Raw genomic sequence first — 22651 nt, 5'->3', positions numbered from 1 at the left:
CTGCAAAAACATCCCCTGCCAGAAGAAAGCAGCATATGGGCTTGGCCCAAACATTCATTCAGGTTGTTCCAGAACTGAAATAAACACTTTGACCAATCTAATATATTCAAATTCCTGAAAGAGAAAAACCTACAATCCAGGTTAAAAAGGGTTAATATCCAAAATACATAAACAGCTCACAAAACTCAATATCAAAGCAAAAAACTCAGTTAAAAAAAACTAGGCAAAAGACCTGAATAGGCATTTTTCCTAAGAAGACATATAGATGGTAACAAACACATGAAAGGACACTCCTAATTATTAGAGAAATGTGAATCAAAACCAAAATGAAATACTGTCTCAAACCTGTCATAATGACCATCATCAAAAAAATAAAATAAAATAAAAACAATGGATGCTGGCGATGGTATTGAGAAAGGGAAACATCCTACACTGTGGGTAGGAACATAAATTGCTACAGCCAGTATGGAAAACATTGTGGACGTCCCTCAAAAAACTAGAAATTGGACTACCTATGATTCAGTCTTTTCATTTCTAACTATAAATGCAGAAAATAATAAAAACACTAATTTGAAAAGATATGCTGCCAGAACTTACACAAGACTGGGAAGACAGACTCTTGGAGGGAACAAACAAAACCTTGTGTGCACCAGGACCCAGGAGAAAGGAGCAGTGACCCCACAAGAGACTGATCCAGACTTGCCCTAAGTGTCTAGGAGTCTCCGGGGAAGGCATGGATCAGCAGTGGCCTGCTGCTGGGTTGGGGGCACTGAGTGTAGCAGTGTGTGCATGGGACCTTTTGAAGGAGGTTGACATTATGTTCATTACCTCCACCATAGTTTGGCCTCATGTCAAATAACAGGGAGGGAACACAGCCCTGCCCTTCAACAGAAAACTGGATTAAAGATTTACACTGCCAATCAGAACAAGATCCAGTTTCCCCCTCAGTCAGTCTCTCCTATCAGGAACATTCAATAAGCCTCTTATCCTTCTCCATCAGAGGGCAGACAGATTGAAAATGACAATCACAGAAAGCTAACCAATCTGATCACATGGACCATAGCCTTGTCTAACTCAATGAAACTATGAGCCATGCCATATTGGGCCACCCAAGACAGAGGGGTCATGGTGGAGTGTTCTGACAAAACGTGGTCCACTAGAGAAGGGAATGGAAAACCACTTCAATATTCTTGCCTTGAGAACCCCATGAACCAACCTAGACAGTATATTAAAAAACAGAGACATTACTTTGCTAACAAAGGTCCGTCTAGTCAAAGCTATAGTTTTTCTAGTAGTCATGTATGGATGTGAGAGTTGGACTATAAAGAAAGCTGAGCACTGAAAAATGATGCTTTTGAACTGTGGAGTTGGAGAAGACTCTTGAGAGTTCCTTGGACAGCAAGGAGACCTAACAAGTCCATCCTAAAGGAAATCAGTCCTGAATATTCATTGGAAAGACTGATGCTAAAGCTGAAACTCCAATACTTTAGCCATCTGATGTGAAGGGTTGACTTATTTAAAAAGATACTGATGTTGGGAAAGATTGAAAGCAGGAGGAGAAAGTGATGACGGAGGAGATGGTTGGATGACATCACAGACTCAATGGACATGAGTTTGAGTAAACTCTGGGAGTTGGTGATGGACAGAGATGCCTGGCTTGCTGCAGTCCATTAAGTCGCAAAGAGTTGGCCACAATTGAGAGACTGAACTAAAATTAACTGATACACCTCAGTGTTCATATTAGCAGTATTTATATTTATGATAATATATCAAAGCAACCCACGTGCCCATCAGCAGAAATATGGATAAAGAATGAAATATTACTTAGCCTAAAAAAGAATGAAATTCTGTCATTTTCAGCAAAGTGGATTGGCCTAGAGAATACTATGCTTTGTGAAATGTCAGACAAAGAAAGAAAAATAGTGTATTATATTACTTATATATGGAATCTGAAAAAAAAGCAATGATTTTACCTTTAAAATAGAAATAGCCTCACAGATGTAGAAAAAAAAACTAGTAGTTACCAAAGGGAAGTGGGACACGGGAGAGGCAAATTAGGGATATGGGATTAAAAGATGCTAACTACTATCTTAAACAGGGGGGAATACCAGATTACCTTACCTGCCTCCTGAGAAACCTCTATGCATGTCAAGAAGCAACAGTTAGAACCAAGAAACAGAACAGACTAGCTCAATATTCAGAGAGGATTATGTCAAGTCTGTATGTACATACTGTCACCCTGCTTATTTAACGTGTATGTAGAGTACATTATGCGAAATGCCAAGTTGGACGAAGCACAAGCTGGAATCAAGATTGCTAGGAGAAATATCAACATCAGATATGCAGATGACTACATCCTTATGACAGAAAGCAAAGAGGAACTAAGAGCCTCTTGATGAAGGTGAAAGAAGAGAGTCAAAAAGCTGGCTTAAAAACTCAACATTCAAAAACCTAACATCATGGAATCTGGTTTCACCACTTTATGGCAAATAGATGGGGAAACAATGGAAACAGTGACAGACTTTATTTTTGTGGGTTCCAAAATCCCTTTGAATGGTGACTGCTACCACTAAGTTAAAAGACATTTGCTCCTTGGAAGAAAAATTATGACAAACCTAGACATTGTATTATAAAGCAGACACATTATTCTGCCAACAAAGGTGCATATAGTCAAAGTTATGATTTTCCCATTAGTCATGTATGGATGTGAGAGCTGGACCATAAAGAAAGCTGAGTGCCAAAGAATTGATGCTTTTGAACTGTGGTTTTGGAGAAGACTCTTTAGAGTCCCTTGGACTGCAAGAAGATTGAACCAGTCAATCCTAAAGGAAAGCAACCCTGAATATTCATTGGAAGGACTTATGCTGAAGCTGAAGCTCCAATATTTTGGCTACCTACTATGAAGAACTGAATCATTAGAAAAGCCCCTGATGCGGGAAAACATTGAAGGCAGGAGGAGAAGGGGATGACAGAGGACGAGATGGTTGAATGGCATTACTGGCTCAAAGGACATGAGTTTGAGAAACCTCCAGGAGATGGTGAAGGACAGGGAAACCTGGCATGGTATAGTCCATGGGGTTACAAAGAGTTGGATAAGACTGAGCTACTGAACAGCAGCAACTACTATATAGAAAAAAGATAAGCAACAAGGACATAAAGGTACAGTACCGGGATTATACCCATTACCTTGAAATAATTTTTAATGGAGTGAAATTTGTTAAAATATTAAATCACTATGTTGTGTATCTGAAATTCATAAAGTATTATAAACAAGCTATACTTCAATAAAAAAAAATTAAGCTTGGCATGAGGCTTAAGAGTCCAGCAAGCAGAGACATTACTTTGCCAACAAAGGTTCATCTAGTCAAGGCTATGGTTTTTCCTGTGGTCATGTATGGATGTGAGAGTTGGACTGTGAAGAAGGCTGAGCACTGAAGAATTGATGCTTTTGAACTGTGCTGTTGGAGAAGACTCTTGAGAGTCCCTTGGACTGCAAGGAGATCCAACCAGTCCATTCTGAAGGAGATCAGCCCTGGGATTTCTTTGGAAGGAATGATGTGAAAGATGAAAGTCCAGTACTTTGGCCACCTCATGCGAAGAGTTGACTCATTGGAACTGGCACAAAGACAGAAATATTGATCAATGGAACAAAACAGAAAGCCCAGAGATAAATCCACACACCTATGGACACCTTATCTTTGACAAAGGAGGCAAGAGTACACAATGGATTAAAGACAATCTCTTTAACAATTGGTGCTGGGAAACTGGTCAACCACTTGTAAAAGAATGAAACTAGAACACTTTCTAACACCATACACAAAAATAAACTCAAAATGGATTAAAGATCTAAACGTAAGACCAGAAACTACAAAACTCCTAGAGGAGAACATAGGCAAAACACTCTCCGACAAACATCACAGCAGGATCCTCTATGACTCACCTCCCAGAATATTGGAAATAAAAGCAAAAATAAACAAATGAGACCTAATTAAACTTAAAAGCTTCTGCACAACAAAGGAAACTATTAGCAAGGTGAAAAGGCAGCCTTCAGAATAGGAGTAAATAATAGCAAATGAAGCAATGGACAAACAACTAATCTCAAAAATATACAAGCAACTCCTACAGCTCAACTCCAGAAAAATAAATGACCCAATCAAAAAATGGGCCAAAGAACTAAATAGACATTTCTCCAAAGAAGACATACAGATGGCTAACAAACACATGAAAAGATGCTCAACATCACTCCTTATCAGAGAAATGCAAATCAAAACCACGATGAGGTACCATTTCACGCCAGTCAGAATGGCTGCGATCCAAAAGTCTACAAGCAATAAATGCTGGAGAGGGTGTGGAGAAAAGGGAACTCTTACACTGTTGGTGGGAATGCAAACTAGTACAGCCACTATGGAGAACAGTGTGGAGATTCCTTCAAAAACTGGAAATAGAACTGCCTTATGATCCAGCAATCCCACTGCTGGGCATACACACTGAGGAAACCAGAAGGGAAAGAGACATGTGTACCCCAATGTTCATCACAGCACTGTTTATAATAGCCAGGACATGGAAGCAACCTAGATGCCCATCAGCAGATGAATGGATAAGAAAGCTGTGGTACATATACACAATGGAGTATTACTCAGCCATTAAAAAGAATACATTTGAATCAGTTCTAATGAGATGGATGAAACTGGAACCTATTATACAAAGTGAAGTAAGCCAGAAAGAAAAACACCAATACAGTATACTAACGCATATATATGGAATTTAGAAAGATGGTAACAATAACCCTGTGTACGAGACTGCAAAAGAGACACTGATGTATAGATCAGTCTTATGGACTCTGTGGGAGAGGGAGAGGGTGGGGAGATTTGGGACAATAGCACTGAAACATGTATAATATCATGTATGAAACGAGTCACCAGTCCAGGTTCGATGCACGGTACTGGATGCTTGGGGCTGCTGCACTGGGACGACCCAGAGGGAGGGGAGGGGGAGGAGGGAGGAGGGTTCAGGATGGGGAGCGCGGGTATACCTGTGGCGGATTCATTTCAATATTTGGCAAAACTAATACAATATTGTAAAGTTTAAAAATAAAAAAATAAAAAAAAAAAAAAAAAAAAGACTCTGATGTTGGGAAGGATTGGGGGCAGGAGGAGAAGGGGACGACAGAGGATGAGATGGCTGGATGGACTCAATGACTTGATGGACGTGAGTCTCAGTGAACTCCGGGAGTTGGTGAAGGACAGGGAGGCTTGGTGTGCTGCGATTCATGGGGTCGCAAAGAGTCGGACACGACTAAGTGACTGATCTGATCTGATCTGATGCTTAAGAGTCCAGCTATATATGTGTTTATATGTTACATAAAACATGTTATGTAATATGCATCATATATATGCATATATATTAAAATATCACTAACAGCAACACTAATTAGCATCCTATCCAACTAGGGTACAAATTACTGGAATTATTAAAGCAAATAAAGAAGTTAGTTGATATGTAACAATCATATAAAGATACATTTGGAGTGCTTGGAGGTGGGAATATATTTGCTGCTATGTATGATATAAAACATTTTCAATATGCAAATATATTAATATTCAGAGACTATCTCTTTTCAGTTTAGTTGCATAAGATCAACTCAGCAAATATTTACCAAGCTACAATACTTATTGCATTATTAAAAGTTGCAATAGACATACACACACATATATGCATGTTCATGGAAATATATATACCTGCCAGGCTCATCTGTCCATGGAGATTTTCCAGGCAAGAATATTGGAATGGGTTGCCATTACCTCCTCCAGGGGATCTTCCCAACCCAGGGATCGAACCCAGGTCTCCCACATTGTAGGTGGATTCTTTACTGTCTATATCACCAGGGAAGACCAGTGGTATAGTCTAGCAGACTTACCACTTAGTGAGAAGCAAGAGAGACTAACAGTGTACTTCAAGAAGGGAGAACTCAAGAATTCATGTGGGTATGTGTCAAGTTTGAGATGTCTATTATACATTAGAAGTAGAAATACTAAATCAATAGTTGAATAAAAGTCCAACTTTCAGAGGATATGGCTGAAGAAAAATACATGTATCATTAATACATATTTGGTATTTAAAGTCATGTGCTGGATAAAATAAAAATGAATGTAAACAGAGAAGAAAGAAAGTCCAGTGGCTCAACCCTAGGACACTCCAATATTTGTGGGTCAGAAAGACAAAAAAGAATGACCATCCACTGAGGCAGGAAGATAACTATTATTTATGAGGCCAAAGGAGACAAGCATTTCCAGAATAGAGGACTGAATCTGGTTTAATGCTGTGATAAATTTGAATAAGATAAAGACCAAAAAATGACTCTTAGATTAGGGAGCATGAAGGTCATTATTAACTACAACAGTAGTTTCAGAGAAAACCTGATTGAAATGATCTCAAGTGAGACTATGCAAGAAAATAAAGGATTAGTCACTCAGTCATGTCCAACTCTTTGCAACTCCATAGACTGTAGCTCCTAGGCTCCTTTGTCCATGGGACTTTTCCAGCCAAGCATACTGGAATGGGTTGCAATTTCTTTCTCCAAAGAAATACAAAGGCAGCATGTATAGACAATTCTTTCTAGCAGGTTTGCTGTAAAGGAAACTGAAAGATGTCATGGAAGCTAGCTAGAAGGAGATGTGAGGTCAAGGAAATGTTTTGTATTCATGAGACAAATTATAGTCTGTTTGTATGCTGATAGACTGTGAACTTCACAGTACGTGAAGATCACCATAGGCGAACCGTAAATTTGCAGATGTTCAAGTTGGATTTAGAAAAGGTAGAGGAACCAGAGATCAAATCACTCCAATCCCAAAGAAAGGCAATGCCAAAGAATGCTCAAACTACTGCACAGCTGCACTCATCTCACATGCTAGTAAAGTAATGCTCAAAATTCTCCAAGCCAGGCTTCAGCAATACGTGAACCATGAACTTCCAAATGTTCAAGCTGGTTTTAGAAAAGGAAGAGGAACCAGAGATCAAATTGCCAACATCTGCTGGATCATTGAAAAAGCAAGAGAGTTCCAGAAAAACATCTATTTCTGCTTTATTGACTATGCCAAGGCCTTTGACTGTGTGGATCACAATAAACTGTGGAAAATTCTTCAAGAGATGGGAATACCAGGCTACCTGACCTGCCTCTTGAGAAGCCTATATGCAGATCAGGAAGCAACAGTTAGAACTGGACATGGAACAACAGACTGGTTCCAAATAGGAAAAGGAGTACGTCAAGGCTGTATATTGTCACCCTGCTTATTTAACTTCTATGCAGAGTACATCATGAAAATTGCTGGACTGGAAGAAGCACAAGCTGGAATCAAGATTGCCGGGAAAAATATCAATAACCTCATATATGCAGATGACACCACCCTTATGGCAGAAAGTGAAGAAGAACTAAAGAGCCTCTTGATGAAAGTTAAAGAGGAGAGTGAAAATACTGGTTTAAAAATCAACATTCAGAAAACTAAGATCATGGTATGTGGTCCCATTACTTCATAGCAATTATATGGGGAAACAGTAGAAACAGAGACAGACTTTATTTTTCTGGGCTCCAAAATCACTGCAGATGGTGACCACATCCATAAAATTAAAAGACACTTACTCCTTGGAAGATAAGTTATGACCAACTTAGACAGCATATTAAAAAGCAAAGACATTACTTTGTCAGCAAAGGTCCGTCTAGTCAAAGCTATGGTTTTTCCAGTAGTCATGTACAGATGTGAGAGTTGGACCATAATGAAAGCTGAGGGCTGAAGAATTGATGCTTTTGAACTGTGATGTTTGAGAAGACTCTTGAGAGTCCCTTGCACTGCAAGGAGATCCAACCAGTCCACTAAAGGAAATCAGTCCTGAATATTCATTGGAAGGACTGATGCTGAAGCTGAAACCCCAATACTTAGTTTTGAAAAGACTCTGATGCTGGGAAAGTTGAAAGGGAGAGGAGAAGGGGACAACAGAGGATGAGATGGTTGGATGGCATCACCGACTCAATGGACATGAGTTTGAGTAAACTCTGTGAGTTGGTGATGGACAGGGAGGCCTGCCGTGCTGCAGTCCATGGGGTCTTAAAGTGTCAGACAAGACTAAGCGACTGAACTGAACTGAAGTAACAGTAACTCCATTTTCCTTTAAAAAAAAATCTACAGAATTGAAAGAGACATGTGTACCCCAATTTTCATTGCAGCACTGTTTATAATAGCCAAGACATGGAAGCAACTGGTAGGCTGCAGTCCATGGGGTCGCTAAGAGTCGGACACGACTGAGTGACTTCACTTTCACTTTCATGCGTTGGAGGAGGAAATGGCAACCCACTCCAGTGTTCTTGCCTGGAGAATCCCAGGGACGGCAGGGCCTGGTGGGCTGCCATCTATGGGGTCGCACAGAGTCGGACACGACTGAAGCAACTTAGCAGCAGTAGTAGCAGCATGAAGCAACCTAGATGTCCATCAGCAGATGAATGGATAAGACAGCTGTGGTACATATACACAATGGAGTATTACTCAGCCATTAAAAATAATACAATTGAATCAGTTCTAATGAGGTGGATGAAACTGAAGCTTATTATACAGAGTGAAGTAAGCCAGAAAGAAAAACACCAATATAGTATACTAACCCATATATATGGAATTTAGAAAGATGGTAACAATAACCCTGTGTATGAGACAGCAAAAGAGACACTGATGTATAGAACAGTCTTGTGGACTCTGTGGGAGAGGGAGAGGATGGGATGATTTGGGAGAATGGCATTGAAACATGAATAATATCATATATGAAATGAGTCGCCAGTCCAGGTTCGATGAATGATACTGGATGCTTGGGGCTGGTACACTGGGACAACTCACAGGGATGGTAAAGGGAGCGAGGAGGCAGGAGGGTTCAGGATGGGGAACACGTGTATACCTGTGGTGGTTTCATGTTGATATATGGCAAACCAATACAATATTGTAAAGTTGAAAAAAATAAATAAATAAAAGATAATTCAATAAATAAATGAATAAATACATAAATTAAAATATCAAAAAAAATCTACAAATTTAAACTTTCAGTGCACTTATATTTTACATATTAAATGCAGTCACATACTACTCTGCTTTAACAACTACTCTTAATTACTAAAACCTTTGTTTGCATTACTTTAACAGGGTGTGAAGAGCTTATTGCTTATCTCATATGCATCTTTATCACAATTATTGTCATATAAAGATATGGATATTTGATCTGCAATATACTTCCCATGAACACTATGTAATGGAACTGAGTGACAGCTACGTGAGCTACCAGCAAAAGATCTAAAATAGGAAGCAACAGAACGATGCTAATTCAAGGCAACCAACAGACAGTGTTTGGAATGCTTTGCAGGAATGCATCAGGGGATTTAAGCTGCTCATTATTTGTGTCACTTCAGAGTCTATATTGCTAAAAAGCTTATCTGTCTAAAATATGCACAACTAGTTTCTTTCCTTTGACTACCATCTAATCACTTCAGCAGTTTTGAAATGATACAAAAATCATTTCCAGGGATGCTTTTTCTCATGCAGAACAAGTAGCCACATTATTGCACATTCTGTTTTCACAATCAAGTAACCTTATTCCATGTTACCAAATGCAATCACAAAGCTGGTTGGCTTATAGTCTAATTATAGTATTGCACTCTTTCTCTCAGCACATATTTTAGGCCTTGGGCAAAATGTTGTATGTGCTGTCATAAGGAAGGTTTATTGAACTGAGTCATTAACTGTATTCTCAGTTATAACATTATCAGCCTCAAATTTCATCTTTTCAATTAAAAGTGTCGATGTATGGCAAAACAAATACAATATTGTAAAGTAAAAAATAAAATAAAGTTTGGGGAAACAAAAAAAAAAGCTTTCATGTGAATTTCTGTGCTGTTTTCTTTATGTGGTTATTTTCAAAGAGAAGATGTATGTGGGTGACTATTTTAATATTTCCTTTAAGGCACTCTGTTGATTTTCACGTAAAGATTGAATTGCATAAATATACATTGAGAATCCTGCTTAAGAGCAGCAGCACTTTGGAAACCTTATCTGACAGTCACTGAATGCTGAGCAACAGATACAGGAGACAGTTACTTCCTGATCAGTGTACATTCTTAGAGATTTGATCTACATGATACCTACCATGATCTCTGTGTAATGGAGGTTTGCTGCAAACCAGTAAGTATCTAAAAAGATAACCCATGAACGGTTTTTTAGTAGGGCAATAAATTGGATAGCTGGAACTGCTTATTTGCTGTTAGTAAGTAATTTAATTACTCTAGAAGTTACAGATTCAAAATTATAACAGAAGAATTTATTTTAGTCATGCTCCAAAGCTTAGATAGTTAAATAAGTACAATAATATTTGTTGACAACCAGATTTTTTTTGAAAAGAGGTGAACATAAGAGAATCTGAAAAGTTCTTTTTCTATGAATTTATTCTGCTGAGGAATCATCCTGAAGAAACACCTAAAAATAAACCAATATACTGTTCTCATACTCTAGATCTAAATGGTTCAGTTCCTATCCCTAGAGAGGCTGGCAAATTATAGACTCTTCCTCATACCTCATCTCAGTGTGAATCCCATCATGAAAATATATTAATAAACAGCTTCCAGGAATAGAAACTAAAGTAAAAATACTCCTGAACTTTTCCTGTAGCATCATTTGGTATCCTTACCTCTCCCATAATGTGAACTTCGATTGGGAAACTATAGAAGGCATAAAAAGAAACTGATCTCTATGAACCTAAAAGACACTGTCACTTTGCTTTCCTTGCAGTTGGGTGATTAAAAACATGTATAACAAAACAGGCGTTTTATGTAGCCTCTCCTGAAGTTTGTAATTTGTTCTTCTTAATCCCCCAATTTTCTGAAAGGGAATTTTGAATTTTCACTTAAAATGTAGTCTGTAATTGGCATAATAAGGGTCTAATTACTAGCCCTGGTCTGCTTTAAAATCAGGAAACAAATACTATCTATGAAATGGCATTTGACATAAAAATATATGTCACTTCTTATCAATTATGGTGACTACTGAAACACTGTTAGAAAGTCCAATAGATATATTACATTTCTTTGAAATCTTTGTTTTACTATTTTCCAGGGCTCTATTTTTTTTTTTTTCCAAAACACAGACAAAATTTGTAGTGATGGTGTTTGGACTGTCAGCATCAGCAAAATTTGTTGCTCAGAGTTACAATGAATGTACTATAGCTTTACTGACAAATTGATGACATTTTTCTTCTTTTAAAATATAAGTTTAATTGGAAGCTAATTACTTTACAATTTTGTATTGGTTTTGCCATATATCAGCATGAATCCACCACATATGATATTATATATATGTCGCTATTGTCTCAAATTATCCCACCCTCACCCTCTCCCACGAGTCCAAAAGACTGTTCTATACATCACTGTCTCTTTTGCTGTCTCATACACAGGGTTATTGTTACCATCTTTCTAAATTCCATATATATGTGTTAGTATACTATACTGGTGTTTTTCTTTCTGGCTTACTTCAGTCTGTACAATAGGATCCAGTTTCATCCACCTCATTAGAACTGATTCAAATGTATTATTTTTAATGGCTGAGTAATACTCCACTGTGTATATGTACCACTACTTTCTTATCCATTCATCTGCTGATGGACATCTAGGTTGCTTCCATGACCTGGCTATTATAAACAGTGCTGCGATGAACATTGGGATACACATGTCTCTTTCAATTCTGGTTTCCTCGGTGTGTATGCCCAGCAGTGGGATTGCTGGGTCATAAGGCAGTTCTGTTTCCAGCTTTTTAAGGAATCTCCACATTGTTCTCCATAGTGGCTGTACTAGTTTGCATTCCCACCAACAGTGTAAGAGGGTTCCCTTTTCTCCACACCCTCTCCAGCATTGCTTGTAGACTTTTGGATAGCAGCCATTCTGACTGGCATGAAATGGTACCTCATTTTGATTTTGATTTGCATTTCTCTGATAATGAGTGATGTTGAGCATCTTTTCATGTGTTTGTTAGCCATCTATAGGTCTTCTTTGGAGAAATGTCTATTTAGTTCTTTGGCCCATTTTTTGATTGGGTCATTTATTTTTCTGGAGTTGAGCTGTAGGAGTTGCTTGTATATTTTTGAGATTATTTCTCTGTCAGTTGCTTCATTTGTTATTATTTTCTCCCATTCTGAAAGCTGTCTTTTCACCTGCTTATAGTTTCCTTTGTTGTGCAGAAGGTTTTAACTTTAAATAGGCCCCATTTGTTTATTTTTGCTTTTATTTCCAATATTCTGGGAGGTGCGTTATAGAGGGCCCTGCTGTGATTTATGTCAGAGAGTATTTTGCCTATGTTCTCCTCTAGGAGTTTTATAGTTTCTGGTCTTATGTTTAGATCTTTAATCCATTTTGAGTTTATTTTTGTGTATAGTGTTAGAAAGTGTTCTAGTTTCATTCTTTTAGAAGTGGTTGACCAGTTTTCCCAGCACCATTTGTTAAAGAGATTATCTTTTCTGCACTGTATATTCTTGCCTCCTTTGTCAAAGATAAGGTGTCCATGGGTGCATGGATTTATCTCTGGGCTTTCTATTTTGTTCCAATGATCTATATTTTTGTCTTTGTGCCAGTGCCAAACTCTCTTGATGACTGTGTCTTTGTAGTAGAGCCTGAAGTCAGGCAGGTTGATTTCTCCAGTTCTTCTTTCTCAAGATTGCTTAGGCTATTCAAGTTTTTTTTTTTTTTTTTGTATTTCCATACAAATTGTGAAATTATTTGTTCTAGCTCTGTGAAAAAATATAATTTGTAGTTTGATAAGGACTGCATTGAATCTATAGATTGCTTTGGGTAGTATACTCATTTTCACTATATTGATTCTTCTGATCCATGAATATGGTATATTTCTCCATCTATTAGTGTCCTCTTTGATTTATTTCACCAGTGTTTTATAGTTTTCTATATACAGGTCTTTTGCCTCTTTAGGTAGATATATTCCTAAGTATTTTATTCTTTCTGTTGCAATGGTGAATGGAATTGTTTCCTTAAATTCTCTTCCAATTTTCTCATTATTAGTGTATAGGAATGCAAGGGATTTCTGTGTGTTGATTTTATATCCTAAAACTTCACTGTATTCATTGATTAGCTCTAGTAATTTTCTGGTGGAGTCTTTAGTGTTTTTTATGTACAGGATCATGTCATCTGCGAACAGTGAGAGCTTTACGTCTTCTTTTCCAATTTGAATTCCTTTTTATTTCTTTTTCTGCTCTGATTGCTGTGGCCAAAACTTCCAAAACTATGTTGAATAGTAATGGTGAGAGTGGGCACCCTTGTCTTGTTCCTGACTTTAGAGGGAATGCTTTCAATTTTTCACCATTGAGGATAATGTTTTCTGTGGGTTTGTCATATACAGTTTTTATTATGTTGAGGTATGTTGCTTCTATGCCTGCTTTCTGTAGATTTTTTATCATGAATGGATGTTGAATTTTGTCAAAGGTTTTCTTTGCATCTATTGAGATAATCATATGCCTTTTATTTTCCAATTTGTTAACATTGATTGATTTGCAGATATTAAAGAATTCTTACATCCTTGGGATAAAGCCCACTTGGTCATGATGTATGATCTTTTTAATGTGTTGTTGGATTCTGATTGCTAGAATTTTGTTAAGGATTTTTGCATCTATGTTCATCAGTGATATTGGCCTGTAGTTTTCTTTTTTTGTGGCATCTTTGTCAGGTTTTGGATTAGGGTGATGGTGACCTCATAGAATGAGTTTGGAAGTTTACCTTTCTCTGCAATTTTCTGGAAAATTTTGAGAAGGATAGGTGTTAGCTCTTCTCTAAATTTTTGGTAGAATTCAGCTGTGATGCTGTCTGGACCTGGGCTTTTATTTGCTGGAAGATTTCTGATTACAGTTTCAATTTCCATGCTTGTGATGGGTCTGTTATGATTTTCTATTTCTTCCTGGTTCAGTTTTGGAAAGTTGTACTTTTCTAAGAATTTGTCCATTTCTTCCAAGTTGTCTATTTTATTGGCATATAATTGCTGATAGTAGTCTTTGATGATCCTTTGTATTTTGTTGTTGTCTGTTGTGATCTCTCCATTTTCATTTCCATTTTATTGATTTGATTTTTCTCCCTTTGTTTCTTGATGAGTTTGGCTGATGGTTTGTCAATTTTATTTATCTTCTCAAAGAACCAGCTTTTGGCTTTGTTGATTTTTGCTATGATCTCTTTTATTTCTTTTGCATTTATTTCTGCCCTAATTTTTAAGATTTCTTTCCTTCTAATAACCCTGGGATTCTTCATTTGTTTCTTTTCTAGTTGCTTTAGGTGTAGAGTTAGGTTATTTATTTGACTTTTTTTCTTGTTTCTTGACATAGGCCTGTATTGCTAAGAACCTTCCCCTTAGAACTGCTTTTACAGTGTACCACAGGTTTGGGGTTGTTGTGTTTTAATTTTCATTCAATTCTATGCATATTTTTAATTACTTTTTTATTTCTTCTGTGATTTGTTGGTTATTCAGCAGAGTGTTGTTCAGCCTCCATATGTTGGAATTTTTAAAAGTTTTTCTCCTGTAATTGACATCTAATCTTACTGCCTTGTGGTCAGAAAAGATGCTTGGAATGATTTCAATTTTTTGACTTTACCAAGGCTAGATTTATGGCCCATGATATGATCTATCCTGGAGAAGGTTCCGTGTGTGCTTGAGAAAAAGGTGAAACTCATTGTTTGGGGGTGAAATGTCCTATAGATATAAATTAGGTCTAATTTTTTGACTTTACCAAGGCTAGATTTATGGCCCAGAATATGATCTATCCTGGAGAAGGTTCCGTGTGTGCTTGAGAAAAAGGTGAAACTCATTGTTTGGGGGTGAAATGTCCTATAGATATAAATTAGGTCTAACTGGTTATTGTATCATTTAACATTTGTGTTTCCTTGTTAATTTTCTGTTTAGTTGATCTATCCATAGGTGTGAGTAGGGTATTAAAGTCTCCGACTATTATTGTGTTATTGTTAATTTCTCCTTTCATACTTATTAGCATTTGTCTTCCATAATGCAGTGTTCCTATCTTGGGTGAATATATATTTATAATTGTTATATCCTCTTCTTGGATTGATCTTTTGATCATTATGTAGTGTTCATCTTGTAGTCTCTATTCACAGCCTTTGTTTTAAAGTCTATTTTATCTGATATGAGTATTGCCACTCTTGTTTTCTTTTGGTCTCTCTTTGCATGGAATATCATTTTCCAGCCCTTCACTTTCAGTCTGTATGTGTCCCTTGTTTTGAGGTGGTCTCTTGTAGACAACATATATAGGGGTCTTGTTTTTGTATCCATTCAGCAAGTCTTTGTCTTTTGTTGGGGCATTCAACCCATTTTACATCTAAGGTAATTATTGATAAGTATGATCCCATTGCCATTTACTTCATTGTTTTGGGTTAGAGTTTATACCCCCTTTCTGTGTTTCTTGTCTAGAGAAGATCCTTTAGCATTTGCTGGAGAGCTGGTTTCGTGGTGCTGAATTCTCTCATCTTTTGCTTGTCTGTAAAGCTTTTGATTTCTCCTTCATATTGAATGAGATCCTTGCTGGGTACAGTAATCAGGGCTGTAGGTTATTTTCTTTCATCACTTTACATATGTCCTGCCATTCCCTCCTGGCCTGAAGAGTTTCTACTGAACGATCAGCTGTTATCCTCATGGGAATCCCCTTGTGTGTTATTTGTTGTTTTTCCCTTGCTGCTTTTAATATTTGTTCTTTGTGTTTGATCTTTGTTAATTTGATTAATATGTGTCTTGGGGTGTTTCACCTTGGGTTCATCCTGTTTGGCACTCTCTGGATCTCTCAGACTTGGGTGATTATTTCCTTCCCCATTTTAGGGAAGTTTTCAACTATTGTCTCCTCAAGTATTTTCTCATGGTCTTTCTTTTTGTCTTTTTTTTCTGTGACTCCTGTGATTCGAATGTTGGGGTGTTTAAAATTTTCCTAGAGGTCTCTGAGATTGTCCTCATTTCTTTTAATTAGTTTTTCATTTTTCCTCTCTAATTCACTTATTTCTATCATTCTATCTTGTACCTCACTAATCCTATCTTGTGCCTCCATTATTCTATTTTTTGTTCCCTCCAGAGTGTTTTTGATCTAATTTATTGCATTATTCATTATATATTGACTCTTTTTTCTTTTAGGTCCTTGTCAAGCCTTTCTTGCATCTTCTCTATCCTTGTCTCCAAGCTATTTATCTCTGAATCCATTTTGATTTCAAGATTTTGAATCAATTTCACTATCATTATTTGGAATTCTTTATCAAGTAGATTCCCTATTTCTTCATCTTTGGTTTTGTTTGGTGGGCATTTATCCTGTTCCTTTACCTGCTGAGTATTTCTGTGTCTTCATCTTGTTTATATTGCTTTTGTTGGGGTAGCCTTTCTGTATTCTGGCAGTTTGTAGAATTCTCTTTATTGTGCAGTTTCCTCACTGTGAGTGGGTTGTATGGGTGGCTGGTCAAGGTTTCCTGGTTAGGGAAGCTTGTATCGGTGTTCTGATTGTTGGGGCTGGATTTCTTCTCTCTGAAGTGCAATGCGGTGTCCAGTAATGAGTTTTGAGATGTCAATGGATTTGGAGTGACTTTGGGCAGCGTCTATATTACAGCTCAGGGCTGTGTTCTTGTGTTGCTGGAGAATTTGTGTTGTATGTCTTGCTCTGGAACTTGGTGGCCCTTGGGAGGTGCTTGGTTTCAGTGTAGGTATGGAGGCGTTTGATGAGCTCCTGTCGATTAATGTTCCCTGGAGTCAGGCATTCTCTGGTGTTCTCAGAATTTGGAGTTAAGCCTCCTTTTTCTGGTTTTCAGTCTTATTTTTTACAGTAGCCTCAAGACTTCTGCTTCTCCTTTTGAAGAAAATGGACTGCTTTTCTGGGTGCCTGATGTCCTCTGCTGGCATTCAGAAGTTGTTTTGTCGAATTTACTCAGTGTTCAAATGTTCTTTTGATGAATTTGTTGGGGGAGAAAGTGGTCTTCCCATCCTATTCCTCCGCTATCTTAGGACCGCCTCCAATGTCATTTATTTTCATTCACTGCTCTATCCACCAACCTTGTGAAGAAAATTACATTGCCCGTTACAGCATCATTTGACATTTTCTCAGAAAAGGAAGAATTACCACTGATTAGTATTTCATGGTAGAAGTGAGTAATGTCCTCAATACTATGCAATATCATATTCTGCAGAGAGTACTAGAAAGAATTTTTGGAAAGAGACAAATATTTCTAAGTACTGCAAATGCCTGGATTTATAGAAATATCTGAAATAGGTAATTAGTTAACAAAGGCTCTGTTTGAACCTTCATATACTAAAAATTCAGAGTAAAAGTGTGAGATTTGCACAGTGGCAGTATCCTAGCCAATTATGTTTATCCGAGGTGGGATTATTGCTAATTGAAACTTTTCTCAAAGTAAAAGTGTGTCTGAAATAAAGAGTATCTGCAAACACTGCCCTTTCCCTATATACATACTTGAGTAAAAAGGTGCTTAATCATTATAAAAGTAGCCTGTACTTTTTTTTTTAATGCAAGCTAACATAATTGCCTTTTACTTAAATTGATTGTTTAGTGTATTTAGCCAATTTAACTTGTTAAATGTTTTAAATGTCTTACCAGAATTTCCAAATGTAGCTTCTTTGTTTCTATTTTCTTCTCTACCTTGAGAGGAATCCTTTCTTTATTATCCATTTCTTACTAGGAAGAACAAGCTTCTTTGAGGAGAAAATATATCCACAGTTCCTTTTAGTAACAGTTTCTGTAGAACAATAACCAATATAAAGATGAGGCAGGCAGATCTTTTAGGCCTGCTGCCACCTGCTGTTTGTTTTATGCATGAGAGATTTCTGATTTTTTCTGAATATAAACTTGTTATCATGACCACTCATGGAAATATTTAAAAAGAAAATTATTTCCCCCTTTTTCACTGGGTTATAATGTTCATATGCAGTAAGATACAAAAATTAATAATAGTATATTAACTATAGTAAAGTAATATTAATATAATGAAATGTAATATTAATACTTAATACTATACAGGTTGAAGATTTAGGAAAAATGACCATGCCCATATAATGCTCACTCAGATCAAGATACAGAGTATTTTCAAAACCACAGATGGTTCCTTCATCCCCCTTACCTCTCAACTTCTCAGAGTTAACGACTATTCTGACATCTATCACTACAAGATAGTTTTTCCTATTCTTGATAACAGAAATTAAATTATATAATATTTACTCCTTTGTGCCTGACTTCTTTCAGGACACATAATATCTGTGAGATTCATTCATGTCATTGCATTTGCTAGTAGTTCATTTCTCTTGATTATTTAGTATTCCATTGTGTGGATAAGCCTGAATATGTTTATTCACCCCCTAGTTCATGGGCATTTCACTTGTTTTGTTTTTTGCTATTTTGAATAAATTCATGTAGATACACTTATAAATGTCTTTTGGTAGACTTATTCATTTTTCTTTGGTATATACCTGTAAATGGAACTGCTCATTCATCAGTTCAGTTCAGTTCAGTTGCTCAGTCGTGTTAGACTCTTTGCGACCTCATGAATTGCAGCAAGCCAGGCTTACGAGTCTATCACCAACTCCCGGACGTGTCTATCACCAACTCCCGGAGTTCACCCAGACTCACGTCCATCTAGTCAGTGATGACATCCAGCCATCTCATCCTCTGCCGTCTCCTCTCCTCCTGCCCCCAAACCCTCCCCGTATCAGAGTCTTTTCCAATGATTCAACTCTTCGCATGAGGTGCCCAAAGTACTGGAATTTCAGCTATTGCATCATTCCTTCCAAAGAAATCCCAGGCTGATCTCCTTCAGAATGGGCTGGTTGGACCTCCTTGCAGTCCAAGGGACTTTTAAGAGTCTTCTCCAACACCACAATTCAAAAGCATCAATTCTTCAGCGCTCAGCCTTCTTCGCAGTTCAACTCTCACATCCATACATGACCACTGGAAAAAACATAGCCTTGACTAGACGAATTTTGGTGACAAAGTAATGTCCTTGCTTTTGAATATGCAATCGAGGTTGGTCATAACTTTCCTTCCAAGGAGCAAGCGTCTTTTAATTTCATGGCTGCAGTCAACATCTGCAGTGATTTTGGAGCCAAAAAAGTGACACTGTCCCCACGGTTTCCCCATCTATTTCCCATGAAGTGATGGGACCAGAGGCCATGATCTTCGTTTTCTGAATGTTGAGCTTTAAGCCAACTTTTTCACTCTACACTTTCACTTTCATCAAGAGGCTTTTTAGTTCCTCTTCACTTTCTGCCATAAGGGTGGTGTCATCTTCATATCTAAGGTTATTGATATTTCTCCTGGCAATCTTGATTCCAGCTTGTGCTTCTTCCAGCCCAGCATTTCTCATGATGTACTCTGCATAGAAGTTAAATAAGCAGGGTGACAATATACAGCCTGGACCTACTCCTTTTCCTACTTGAAACCAGTCTGTTGTTCCATGTCCAGTTCTAACTGTTGCTTCCTGACCTGCATACAAATTTCTCAAGAGGCAGATCAGGTGGTCTGGTGCTCCCATCACTTTCAGAATTTTCCACAGTTTATTGTGATCCACACAGTCAAAGGCTTTGACATAGTCAGGAAAGCAGAAATAGATGTCTTTTTGGAACTCTCTTGCTTTTCCCATGATTCAGCGGATGTTGGCAATTTGATCTCTTTTTCCTCTGCCTTTTCTAATACTAGCTTGAACATCAGGAAGTTCATGGTTTACATATTGCTGAAGCCTGGCTTGGAGAATTTTGAGCATTACTTTACTAGCATGTGAGATGAGTGCAATTGCGCAGTAGTTTGAGTGTTCTTTGGCATTGCCTTTCTTTGGGATTGGAATGAAAACTGACTTTTTCCAGTCCTGTGGCCACTGCTGAATTTTCCAAATTTGCTGGCATATTGAGTGCAGCACTTTCACAGCATCATCTTTCAGGATTTGAAATAGCTCAACTGGAATTGCATCACCTCCGCTAGCTTTGTTCGTAGTGATGCTTTGTAAGGCCCGAGCCCAGGGGTGGCGGCAGGGAAGACAAACCCCATGTCCAAGGAGCCGTGGCTACGGGGGCTCAGGAGGGCCTAGAGGAGCTATCCCATATTGAAGCTTAGGAAGGGCAGTGGTGAGGAGATACCCCTAGTCCAAGGTAAGGAGCAGCGGCTGCGCTTTGCTGGAGCAGCCATGAAGAGATACCCCACTCCCAAGGTAAGAGAAATCCAAGTAAGACCACAGGTGTTGCAGTGTGTCTGCCCTCTGATGCCCTCTTACAACACCTATGGTCAACAAAAGAGTCCGAAATGCAGTACTTGGATGAAATCTCAAAAATGACAGAATGATCTCTTTTCGTTTCCAAGGCAAACCATTCAATTTCACAGTAATCCAAGTCTATGTCCCAACCAGTAACACTGAAGAAGATGAATGGTTCTATGAAGACCTACAAGACGTTTTAGAACTAACACCCAAAAAAGATGTCCTTTTCATTATAGGGGACTGGAATGCAAAAGTAGGAAGTCAAGAAAACCTGGAGTAACAGGCAAATTTGCCCTTGGAATACAGAATGAAGCAGGCCAAAGACTAATAGAGTTTTGCCAAGAAAATGCACTGGTCATAACAAACACCCTCTTCCAACAACACAAGAGAAGACTCTATACATGGACATCACCAGATGGTCAACACCAAAATCAGATTGATTATATTCTTTGCAGCCAAAGATGGAGAAGCTCTATACAATCAGCAAAAACAAGACCAGGAGCTGACTGTGGTTCAGATCATGAACTCCTTATTGCAAAATTCAGACTTAAATTGAAGAAAGTAGGGAAAACAACTAGATCATTCAGGTATGACCTAAATCAAATCCCTTATGATTATACAATGGAAGTGAGAAATAGATTTTAGGGCCTAGGTCTGATAAGTGTCTGATGAACTATGGATCGAGGTTCATGACATTGTAGAGCAGACAGGAATCAGGACCATCCCCATGGAAAAGAAATGCAAAAAAGCAAAATGGCTGTCTGCGGAGGCCTTACAAAAAGCTGTGAAAAGAAGAGAAGCGAAAAACAAAGGAGAAAAGGAAAGATATAAGCATCTGAATGCAGAGTTCCAAAGAATAGCATGAAGAGATAAGAAAGCCTTCCTCAGTGATCAGTGCAAAGAAATAGAGGAAAACAACAGAATGGGAAAGACTAGAGATCTCTTCAAGAACATTAGAGATACCAAGGGACCATTTCATGTAAAGATGGGCTCGATATAGGACAGAATTGTATGGACCTAACAGAAGCAGAAGATATTAAGAAGAGATATCGAGAATACACAGAAGAACTGTACAAAAAAGATCTTTACGACCCAGATAATCATGATGGTATGATCACTGACCTAGAGCCAGACATCCTGTAATGTGAAGTCAAGTGGGCTTTAGAAAGCATAATGTGCTGGTCACAGCCACATCCGAGGTCAGGGGTGGCGGCCAGGAGGAGCTACCCCATGCTCATCCATAGGAGAGGCATATGGTTAAATTCAGTATACATTGTCCAGTAGTTTTCCAAAGTGTTTGTATCATTTTACCCTCCCACCAACAACTTGTGAAGATTATAGTCTCTATACATCTTTGCCAAAACTGACCTTGTCAATATTTAATTATAATCATTCTAGAGGGTGTGAAGACTGTGGCTTCATTTTGAAGCTCCCTGATGAGGAATTATATGACCTTTTCATGTATTAGCCATGTGGATATCCTTGAAATATCTGTTCTAGTTTCTCGTCCATTATTAACTAGTTTGTCTTTTTCCTTATTGCTTTGTATGAATTCTTTGTAAATTCTGTATACAAGGTTTTTCTTGCCATGTGTACGTGTGTGTGGGTGGTGTGTGTCTGTGGAGAGATTTTCTCAGTCTGTGGCTCACATATTTGCATTTTAACTTCATGTGTTTGTGAAAATAATCTTTCATGAATTTTGAAGAACTTTTATTAAGTCTTTGTTTCCTAAGCCACAGAAATTTATATGCTATGAAAGATGCTTGCTTTTATTTTTCCCAGAAACATTTGCTTTCTACATAGCATGAGGGTTAGATCTGTAGACATTTTTGTTTCTATAATGGTAAACCTAATTGCTAATCCCCAAGAGCTAACTGATTACAATCCTAGGTGGGAACCTGAATTAACAGAAAGGGTGATTACATAAACCAGATGCTTCTAAAGGAATTTATAACATTGTCTTAAGGTTTTACATTTCAGGAAGAACTAATCGTCCCCGAGAGGCTGATTTATGTATCAAATGGTTAAAGTAAGAGCATAGGGTGCTTCTTATTATTTTTACAAGGAGACTCAAAAAGAGGGGAGGGATAATTGCTTCTATTTCACTTTTTAAATGGGTAAAAGTATTATTTCTGCATCCCTTTCCAACAGTAATGCCACCACTTTTGGAAGATGTTATAATCAGGCTTTCATCATATCACCTTTTAGGGTGCTAGTTGAGGGGAACTGATGCTGCAATGTTTCTCTGCTTGTTTATTTCATTGTGAGTGAAGGACCTACTACTGTACAGCACATGGAGCTTTGCTCAATATTATGTAAATATCTAAATGGGAAAATTATTTCAAAAAG

At 37.8% G+C, this 22651-nt stretch overlaps 1 pseudogene; it reads left to right on the top strand.

The window, feature by feature from the left end:
• Positions 1-17379: 17379 nt before the first annotated feature.
• Positions 17380-17461, top strand: LOC138986585 (U4 spliceosomal RNA; annotated as a pseudogene).
• The last annotated feature ends 5190 nt before the right edge of the window (positions 17462-22651 follow it).

The sequence above is a fragment of the Bos mutus genome, chromosome X (assembly GCF_027580195.1).
Source record: "Bos mutus isolate GX-2022 chromosome X, NWIPB_WYAK_1.1, whole genome shotgun sequence".
Lineage (NCBI taxonomy): Eukaryota > Metazoa > Chordata > Mammalia > Artiodactyla > Bovidae > Bos > Bos mutus.
Note: the sequence above shows the minus strand (reverse complement) of the source record. Positions and strands in the feature narration are given on the sequence as shown.